Raw genomic sequence first — 10,000 nt, forward strand, 5'->3', positions numbered from 1 at the left:
GAGCCTAGAGGAGGCCCTCCTTCCTGTGTGAGGTTTCTGTGTCAGTCAGTCTGTCTCTCTCAACCCTCCCTCCCTCCCTCCCTCCCTCCCTCCATCCATCCACCAGCTCTCTTCACAGAGGAAGAGGGCCTGGCTGCGGTGTAGAATTCGGCTTGCCCTTGCACATGTGCTCTATCTCTCCATCTATCTATCTATCTATATCTAATGTATCTATCCTCGCTGCTGCTGTGCGCCTTCCCCCGGCGTGGGTCTTTGTGACCCCAGCGGCTACCTTGAGCCAAAGGGGTCGGAGAGGTCTTGTTTGAGCGAGCGAGCGAGCTAGCGAGCACTCCAACCCTGACTGTAGAGGTCTAGTTCTAGTTCAGAGTCCACTTGGCCGCTTCTCAAACCCAGCAGCCCCTCCCTCCCTCCCTCCCTCCTATTCTTGCAAGGCGTCTGCTTTTCTAAAGGTGGGTTAAGGGCCACAGCCTCGCCCCCCTCCCCCACCCGTAGAAGTCAGCCTGGTGGGTGGGGAATGTGGGAAGCCAAGCTTTCTCCCGAGTTTGTCTCTCCCCCCCGCCCCAGGCATACATATCCCACTGAAAGGCCAGTCACCCAAGGTAGGCATATCCCACTGAAAGGCCATTCACCCAAGGTAGGTTCTGGGTTACTCTCCCTCAGGGTGGTCAGCCTTGTAGAGCAAGCAGACAGACACCACTGTTTGTGCCACCATAGGGAGGGAGGAAGGGCCCCGCTCGCTTCCGATCAGGGTGGTAGTGGTAGAGGTTGAGCCCACTCTAGAGTGAGCAAGGTTAGGCTGCCCCGTTGAATCTAGGGGAGGGGGGGACACCACCAGGTGCAGCTGAGAGTGAGCAAGCTTTATACCCCTGAGCTGTGTCTGCCTCTGTTATTTTCCATCTCTCTCTCTCTCTCTCTCTCTCTCTCTCTCTCTCCCTCCCCCGCGGCCCTCCCCCCCGCTGTCCGATTTAGCCTATGGAACCTGGGGTTCGTTGTAGGGGGCTGGCTGTCCTTCCCGCCCCCCCGCCCCCCACCGGGGGTGAACATTCTTGGGGGGTGTTGCAAAGGACCAGGCAGGGGAAAAGTTCAGCGGCGCCTATTAGCGAGGTCTGTATTAATTACGTCAAGGTGGCCCGGGCGGGCGGGGCGTTTTCATTAGGTTACCAAGGAAGGCAGAGAGGTTGGGGGCGGGCGAAGCCCTGATGTCCAACAGGCGGGTGGATGTGACTTGCGGGAGGGGAGGCGCGGCACGGCACGTCCGCCACCGTCTCTGTTGCTCGCCTTGGTTTTCATTGAGAGGCCCACACGGGAGGGGGTGGGTTCATGCTCAGGTGGCGAAGAGGTTTTCCTTTCACTTATAGAAGGGGTGGCGAGCGTGCTATGTTGGGCGGTGTGATCCGGCTTACTGTGTGTGCCAAACCTGGCCTTATATTAAGAAGAGTTGGAGTGTGATAAGGTCGTGGTTTGGGTCCGGTGGGCAGAGAGAGAAATGCGTCTGCCAGCAAGCCCCAGGCTCTCTCGCTCTCCGGCGGTGTTGCCCCACTGTGTGACTGCCTTAGCTAGTTGTCTGCCTCCAATTGTGAGCTAATGTCTACAACCTGTGTGTGGGGGCGCCCGACCCATGGATCCTGCCGTTAAAGCTTGATTTTTTTTTCCTTCTCCCCCTTTCAGATGTGCGTTGCCGTGCCGCTGGCGTTGATGGTACACGTCGCTGGAGCTCGGTGATCTGGCTAAGCGTGGGGGGACCCAGCTGGCTGGCTGCCTGCTGCCTGCTGCCTCCGGCTGGACGGAATGCATCGCTCTCTGGAAGACTCTGCTGCAGTCTTGCTTCCTTGGCCTTGGACGGAGCAGCCGTTGCAAGAGGAAGGAGTTCCAGGCTATTAACTATTTAATGGAAGTGATTCAAGCTGAGCCGCGCTCCCCCGTCCCCCGGGTGCATTGCATCGTTGTGGACTAAATTAGCTGTTACATTACTTCGCGTTTTGTGTGTGGTTGGTAGGTGGGTAGGTGGGTAGGTAGGTAGGTGGGTAGGTAGGTAGGTAGGTAGGTGGGTAGGTAGTTAGGTAGGTGGGGTGGGGGATAGGGAAGGAAGGAAGGAAGGAAGGAAGGAAGGAGTAAGTGAGAGTGGGAGTTAGGTGGGGAGGTGAGTTAGGGCATAGGTAGGGTAGAGTGAGAGTGAGCGTGAGAGTTGTTGGGGAGGTAGGTAGCACATAGGTAGGTGTAGGGTAGGAAGGAAGTGAGAGTTGGGAGTTAGTTGGTGGGGAGGTTAGGGTAGCGATGAGGGGGAGCTAGGTGACAGGCAGGCAGCACGATCGGTGGCTGGCTGTGATGTCATTGTGAAAGTCGGCCCTTGACACACACAAGGTTTTTTTGTGTCGCTGCTCGCTTGCTCGCGTGCCCGGGTCGGGCGTTCCGGGCCACGGGGCGCGAGGGCGGGGAGGTTGGACCCTTGTCGCCCGCTCGCTTCACCTGGTGGCCCGGTGTGCGTCCCTGGCCGAGTCTGCCGTGTTGAGGGGGGGTCGTCTGTCTGTCTGTCTGTCTGTCTGTCTGTCTGTCTGTCTGTCTGTCTGTGTGTGCTGCGTCTGTGGGTGTCCCCGCTGCCCGACAGGCGCGCGGGCGGGCCAGCCAGCCGTGCGCATCCCGTGTGTCTCTCCCTGCCGGCTAAGAGGCGCGCGGGCGCGCCTGTCTCCCTGTCCCTGGGTCGGCTCGGGTCGACCAGGGCGGCGGAGAGTGGCGAGGGAGAAGAGAAGGAAAGAGTGGAGGAGCGTCCGGGGGCGGCGGCCCGAGTTTGCCGGGCGAGGCCGGCCGGGCGGCCGGCCTCGCCCGGCAAACTCGGGCCGCCGCCCCCGGACGCGAAAGGTGGGTAGACCAGCAGCCTCGGAGAAGATATCTTGTCTTTTTCCTCGTCGCCGCTAGGGGGAATCGTCGGGCATTTCCCCGGTCCGGGCGAGCCTTCGGTCACGCGCGCATGCGCGCTGTGGCGCTACCGGTGGGCCGACCACCGCACCGCTCCCCCTCCTACTCTCAATCACTCCGATCCTTTCCTCTGAGAGCCTAGAGAAGGCTCTCCTGCGTGAAGTTTCTGTCTCTGTGTGTGTCAGACTGTCTGTCTCTCCCCCCTCCCTCCATCCCTCCCTCTCTGCCTCCCTCCATCCCTCCATCCCTCCATCCCTCCATCCCTCCATCACTTCTCTTCACAAAGGAAGAGGGTCTGCGTGGCGAGAGGAGGGTGGGAAGGGAGGGCGTATGTTTGAACCTTCAGCCCCTTATCCCCGTATACACGATGGCAGGCAGTGAATAATAAAACCTAAGCGTGACAAACACAATGTGATGCTTCTGTCCGTTTGAAGGGATTGATCTGCTTCAAACAGAGGGCACCAGGGGTGGTGAGCTAGTAGGTTTGGGGCGGGCAGAGGTGGTGGCTCTGCTGCTGCTGCTGCTGCTGCGGCTGCACGATTGCATTGACTAAAGCGTGGTTCAAGGCACTCCTGAAACTTGACCTGGTGGCCCTGGTACTGTGCGCACACGCACACGCACACGCACACACACCAGGCTCTTGCTCTTTTCCTTCAGGGATTTGAAGTTCCTGAAGACAGGACAGATTGCTCCTCCCCTGGCTGAGAGAGGGAGGGAGGCAGGTTGGTGGTGGTGTGTTATGTGGTGTGTGTGTGTGTGTGTGTGTGTGTGTGTGTGTGTGTTTGTGAATCACGGTGTAAAAACACACTCTGCCCGCCTGTCCATCAGTCTGCCTTCCCGTGAGAAGCCAAAAAGGACCCATGGAGGCAGGCAGAACCCACTTCTTCAAATGGATTTAGGTCTCTCTCCCACCATCAGCCTAGAATGGAAGCTCCAACTGAATCCACTTCGCTCACATGCAGACTCAAAAACGGATGGATCTTGGACTTTCACTCACTGTCCCTGAGCGTGCCTTCCGTGGCTATTATTTTGTCATGTCTTACACTGTTGGACGTCTCCCTTCACCCACTTTGCTGTTGTCCTTGCCCCAGGGGTGAGATGATCTCGGTCCATCTTGTAACGCTAGTGCTCAGATGAGGACTCTCCCTCCTTCCTCACGCAGGCACCTTTGTCCATATTCTTTAGCTTCCTTCCTTTCAAACGTGTGTTTTCTAGCGGCCTAGACACTGGGCAGCCTCCTTCCATCAGTCCCTCCCTCTGTCCCACCGTCTGTCACTCGCTGCCTGCCTGCCTGCCTGCGTTCTTCCTGACTTTCATGAAAAAGCTCTCAAGTCTTTCTACGACCGACGAGTGTCAGGCCTCAGGCCTTTCCTCCTCTTGAAGAAGAGTTTCTTTCTTCCCCTCTTCCATTCCATTCCTATATTCTTGAGTTTTTGCTTTTCCCCCTTTAAAAAATAAAAACAGGAGACCCGGTCAAATGACTTGCAGGGGTGGGGGGGTGGACACACACACACACACCCTACCTACACCTGACTAGCCATCCAACAAACAAAGCACACACACATACCGGGTGCCTAGGATGTTTGCCAAATTCTCCCTCACCCCTTGTAAGCACTCGGTTGGTTCCCAATCCACTCCGCTCATAGGGCGGTGCGCCCCCTGGTCTCATCACGACAACTGCTAGAGATTCACGAGGGCGGTGTGTGTGTTTATTTTCTGGGATCGGAGCCGCCGCTTTTGGACTGAGTCCCAGTGCTGGCGGTTGGAAGCTCCAGCTTCGCTAGATGGGCCAGCAGGACCCAGCCGCGATTCTGAGGACCCCTCAGGCCTCCCTCTTCCGTGACCATGCGGGTGGGTGGGGGTTGCAGTTCCCGACGGGCTCCTCTGGATCGATCGCCGCTCGCTCCCCACTCCCTTCCCCATCCCGTCCTGGGCGTCCCACACACAAGCAACCTATAGTTCACTTGCCCGAGTTAGGGTCAAAGTCCAAACTAAGATGAACAACAGAATGAAAAAAACAAAACCGAAAAACCGGTCGCCCTGAGGCCAACGGTGGCTCTCTAGCCAGAGACCAGGGGATTGAGATGCTAAAAGAGCTGGCTTCATATGTTAATCAAGCCCCGGCCTGCCTTCCTTCCTTCCTTCCTTCCTTCTGAGCCTTTTCAGGTGGGTGGGTGGGTGAGGGGGCGGGCTTGGGGCTGCTGGGTGGCTGGGTGGAAGGGAGCTAGGCGGCAGGCCTGCAGGTCTTAGGTTTCCCCTGGACCCCTGAGGATTCTCCCCTCCCCCCCCCCACACACACACTCCCCCTTCTGCGGATGTCAGCATTTGGGAGACACAAGTCCTCCCATGAAGGCCCCTAGGAGATTTCATTCCTACCGGGATGGTTGGGGCCCATACCACTTATCACAATCCAGCCAGCCAGCCAGCCAGCCAGCCAGCCATTATGTCAAGTACATTTGTTCGTTTGTTGCCATCATCGTTCTCAAAACATTTAGTTTCTGCTTGAGCCCTTGGTATCAGGTCCTCATGGTTCCCTTCCCTCCTTGATACTCCTCCCTCATTAATCCTTGATAATTTATAAATTATTATTATTTTGTCATCTCTGATACTGTCGGGCGTCTCCCTTCACCCACTTTCCTGTTGTCCTACATACTTTTGTATTTTTCTTTTTAAAACATTTTATTAGGGGCTCATACAACTCTTATCACAATCCATACATATACATACATAATTATATAAAGCACATCTGTACATTCTTTGGCCTAATCATTTTCAAAGCATTTGCTCTCCACTTAATCCCTTTGCATCAGGTCCTCTTGTGATCGCACAGGCTGGTGTGATTCTTCCATGTGGGCTTTGTTGCTTCTGAGCTAGATGGCCACTTGTTCACCTTCAAGCCTTTAAGACCCCCAGACACTATCTCTTTTGATAGCCTGGCACCATCAGCTTTCTTCGCCACATTTGCTTATGCACCCGTTTGTCCTCGTTCCATCTTTTAATAGATCCTGTCATGTCTTTCTGCCGAAATCGGAGGGGTCATTGATTGGGCCCACATGTTGTAAGTAACTAATGCCGGGGCAGAAAGAGACACCCCCTCTCCCATTGATTGGGACCACATGTTGTAAGTAACTAACGGTGGGACAGAAAGAGACACCCCCCCCCCTCCAATCCAACAAACAAAAATCCAATGTATAGATCAATAACCACTTATTGATTAAGTGGTTGATGGGCCATGGCTGGAGGTGGGTGGGGGGTACAGGGGGTGTGTGCAGGCAGGCTGAAACACCTTAGTAATTGATAAATAACCTGCTGAATTTGGCTTCTGTCATGTCATTTTGGCTGAGGCTTGACCCACACGCACATGGTCCGCCCGACCAAGCAGTTTTGAGATAAGCAGTGGCTAGGGACACCTCAGCCTGAGGACTGCAAACATTGGGAATTCTCCCCCAAACGTTCCCACTTCGAGGAACTGAACTGCGTGTGTCAACGATTGATCACCCTGCTGGTGGTTTGATGGTGGCTAAAAAGCTGAGTGTGTTCTGCTGTGCTCTCCGGACCCACTGACTCCTCCCGGGTTGCCCATTCACCCGCTGGCTTTCACTAAAAGCTCGTTTGATTGATTGGAGTGTGTGGCTTTTTGGACTGTCTTGGAAACCAACCGGGGCTACAATTCTTCTCAAGGGGACAGAACTGCCACCAAACCCATCATGACTGGCTGGCAGCGGCGGCGGCAGGTTTCCTCTCCAGGGAGATCACAGTTGCAGGGGGTGGGGTGGGGTGGGGGAAACCATCCGAAGAAGAGCTTACAATGTGGCTCCAGGAACCTCTGACTGACCCCAAGCAGTCAGGAGATGATGCATGACCACCGTGTGTGTGTGTGTGTGTGTGTGTGTGTGTGTGTGTGTTAGCCCTTCCTTGAGGAGTGATGATCGATTTCCATTCAGAGCAGCCACTGAGGACTATCCTACCTGAGTTCTCCTTATCCCACCTAACACCCACACGCCCACCCATCACCTGCCACCCCCGCAATGCAATCCAATTCTTACCCAAACTTTTTGGTTGGTTGGTTGGTTGGTTGTAGGGGGAAGATCAGGTGTTTTGTTTTGTTTTGCTTTTAAACCATTTAAACTTGCATTTCAGCCGCATGTCATACCAACAATGCCGCCATCCTATCCTACTCAGAATAATAGGACGACAATGGTCATCCCATTTGATTCTACAGCATTCTCTTCTTCCCTGTAGCTTTGATGATGATGATGATGGTGATGATGATGATGATTTTCTAATCGTGGCAATACTAGACTAGACTAGACACAACAGAGCATTCTGCAATCACAACAACTTTCTTTCCTGTGTCTCTCCGGCAGGCAAACTTTTGAGACGGAAGAGCCGGTCTCATAATTCCCTACTCCCTAAAAACACTTTTAAAGGTATTCGAGAGCCAGACGTATGTCTATTTTTACAGGCAGATGAAATCACCATTGTCGACTGAATCTCCTTTCAGATGGCTTTCCGGGAATCCAGGAGAGATGATCACTTCGGGATCGGTGACGATAACAACTGGAGGATGGAGGGAGGGTGGGGGTGAAAAGGGGGAACCGATGTACGAGGATCTACATAACAACCTCCTCCCTGAGGGGATGGACAACAGAAAAGTGGGCGAAGGGAGACATTGGACAGTGCAAGAGATGACAAAATACTAATCATTTATAAATTATCAAGGGTTCATGAGGGAAGAGGGACCAGGGAGTGAGGGGGCAAAATGAGGAGCTGATACCCAGGGCTCAAGCAGAAAGCAAGTGTGCTTGACACAATGGATGGATGGATGGATGGATGGAAGAGATGGCTTTCCATTTGACTTGGATCTGCTCTTGTCCGTCAGGGGTCTTCCACATGTCGGCTCATTTTCTGCTCACTTCCCCAAGGGCTCAATGGACTTTTGTGTGAGGACTGACTTCCTCGGACCTTTTATAGAATGTTGAATGTACTTTTGTTTGTTTAAAACAAACAAACAAACAAACAAACACGTGTGTGTGTGTGTGTGTGTGTGTGTGTGTGTGTGTGTGTGTGTGTGTGTGTAGCGCGGCGGCGGCGGCGGCGGCGGCGGCGGCGGCGGCGGCGGCGGCGGCGGCGGCGGCGGGCCGGGTCTAAGTTAGGCGACTGTCCGGCCGACGACGCGCTCTTGCCGGCTAGAGACGCACATTCGTCCCGCCGCCGCGCTTCCTGACGGTTGTCGTCCGCCACCTAGCGGTCACTTTCACTTTCTCTCCGGAGCTCTGTCGCCAACGCGAAGGGACCGGAGCGGCCTGTGTCGCCGCCGGCCCCCGAGTTCCAGGACGCCGGCGGCGGCGGCCGCTGCGGCGGCGGGCCGGGTCTAAGTTAGGCGACTATCCGGCCGACGACGCGCTCTTGCCGGCTAGCGACGCACATTCGTCCCGCCGCGCTTCCTGCCGGTTGTCGTCCGCCACCTAGCGGTCACTTTCACTTTCTCTCCGGAGCTCTGTCGCCAACGCGATGGGACCGGAGCGGCCTGTGTCGCCGGCCCCAGAGTTCCAGGACGCCGGCGGTGTCACTTGTGTCGTCCCGGCGGTGACAGAGCGCCGGCCCGGGAGCGGTGGCCCGAGCTTGTACCTGCAGCCTTACGGGTTGGCGGGCTTCGCTGCCGCCTCTGTCGCTGGTGTTTGTCGGTCAGCACTTGGTCGACCAGCACAGGGCGCTCAGCCGCCCGAAACTCACCCACCCACCCACCCGTCCGGAGGCCGGACCGCCCGAAGCGGTGCTTGAATTTTTCCAGGAACCCACTTGTGGCCCGTGGAACGGCCCTGGTGGCTCAGTCGCACGGAAATTCGGTGTTTACTACCCGGGCCTGGACACTGCCCGCCCGGCAACATGGCAGGCGGCGCTTGAGGGTTTCTCAAGTCCCCACTCTGGGTCCAGGGACCGGCCTTGGTGGCTCGCGGTCACCCGGCGAGTGGCGGTTCGCTCCTCGGCGACTCCCGAGTCCCCTGGCTCCTCGGGCGGAGCCTAAGAAAAATGTCCAAGTTCCTCACATATGCTTCCACATCGGTGGCCGGCCGCGCCGATGTGCGGGACCTCCGGTGTGCGGCACCTGCGTCGCGCGAGGGCACGCTGCCCCTCTTCCCCCCCCCCACCCTTGATTCTCAGGAGGTTGACCAGAGGGCCCTAGGACCTCCAGGAGTGAGTGCTATGGGGTCACTGTGGCAGGCCTTTGGCCGAAACGCGGTTCCGGGGGGTGCCCCGTGGGGAGAAGCCACCACCCCGTCTCCTGGCGCGGTATTTCTTTCGCTGAACTCGGTCATTTTGGGCCACCAGATAGGTGCTGACACGCTCATCTTCAGTGGCGCTCACTGAAGAGGTCGGTTTGATGCTCTGGACGTGTGCGTTGGTTCCCTGGGTCGCCTTTGGGTTACCGATGGCCCGTGGCGCGCGGTCCCTTTGATCCCGCGTGAGTCGCCCGCTTTGAGGCCCGTGCGCCGGCTCTCGCGAGTCCAGCTGTGTCCCGACCCTGTGGTGCTGTGCTCCTCTGGCCTCCAGTGCTCTTGAGGGTGGCGGGACTCACAGAGAGGTTGGCGGGATGGGTCTTCTGTGCTCCCCGCGCTCTCTGCCCGCTGCAGGCATCCCGGGCAGCCGTGCCAACGCTTAGCGGAGCGCCTTCCACGTCCCATGGGCTCCGTCTCCCGTGTCAGGCACTTTCCGTGTCCTTTTGGCGGCTGTCCTTCAGTGGCCCTGGGTGTGGGTCTGGCGGAGGCAGAAACCGGGCCTTTTTCCTTCCCTGACCTCCCCCAGCACCCGACAGGGTATTTTGTTTTTTTTCCTCTCGGTCTCTCTCGAGTGACTTGGATTTTGAACGCAACCCCGATCGATGTGGTGCTGTCGCGCTCTCCCGAGCCGGACCTAAGCCGCGCCAGACGAGGGACGGACATTCATGGCGAATGGGACCGCTCCTCTCGCTCTGTCCGCGGGCCCCTAGCCTCTTCTCCCACCACTCGCTTGTCGGTGCGTGGGCGAGGCAGGGGTGCGGAATCCGGTTCGCCCTCGCACGCTCGCTCCTCTTGCCTCACGGCGT

Source organism: Tenrec ecaudatus, unplaced genomic scaffold (assembly GCF_050624435.1).
Source record: "Tenrec ecaudatus isolate mTenEca1 unplaced genomic scaffold, mTenEca1.hap1 Scaffold_3800, whole genome shotgun sequence".
NCBI classification, from domain to species: Eukaryota; Metazoa; Chordata; class Mammalia; order Afrosoricida; family Tenrecidae; genus Tenrec; species Tenrec ecaudatus.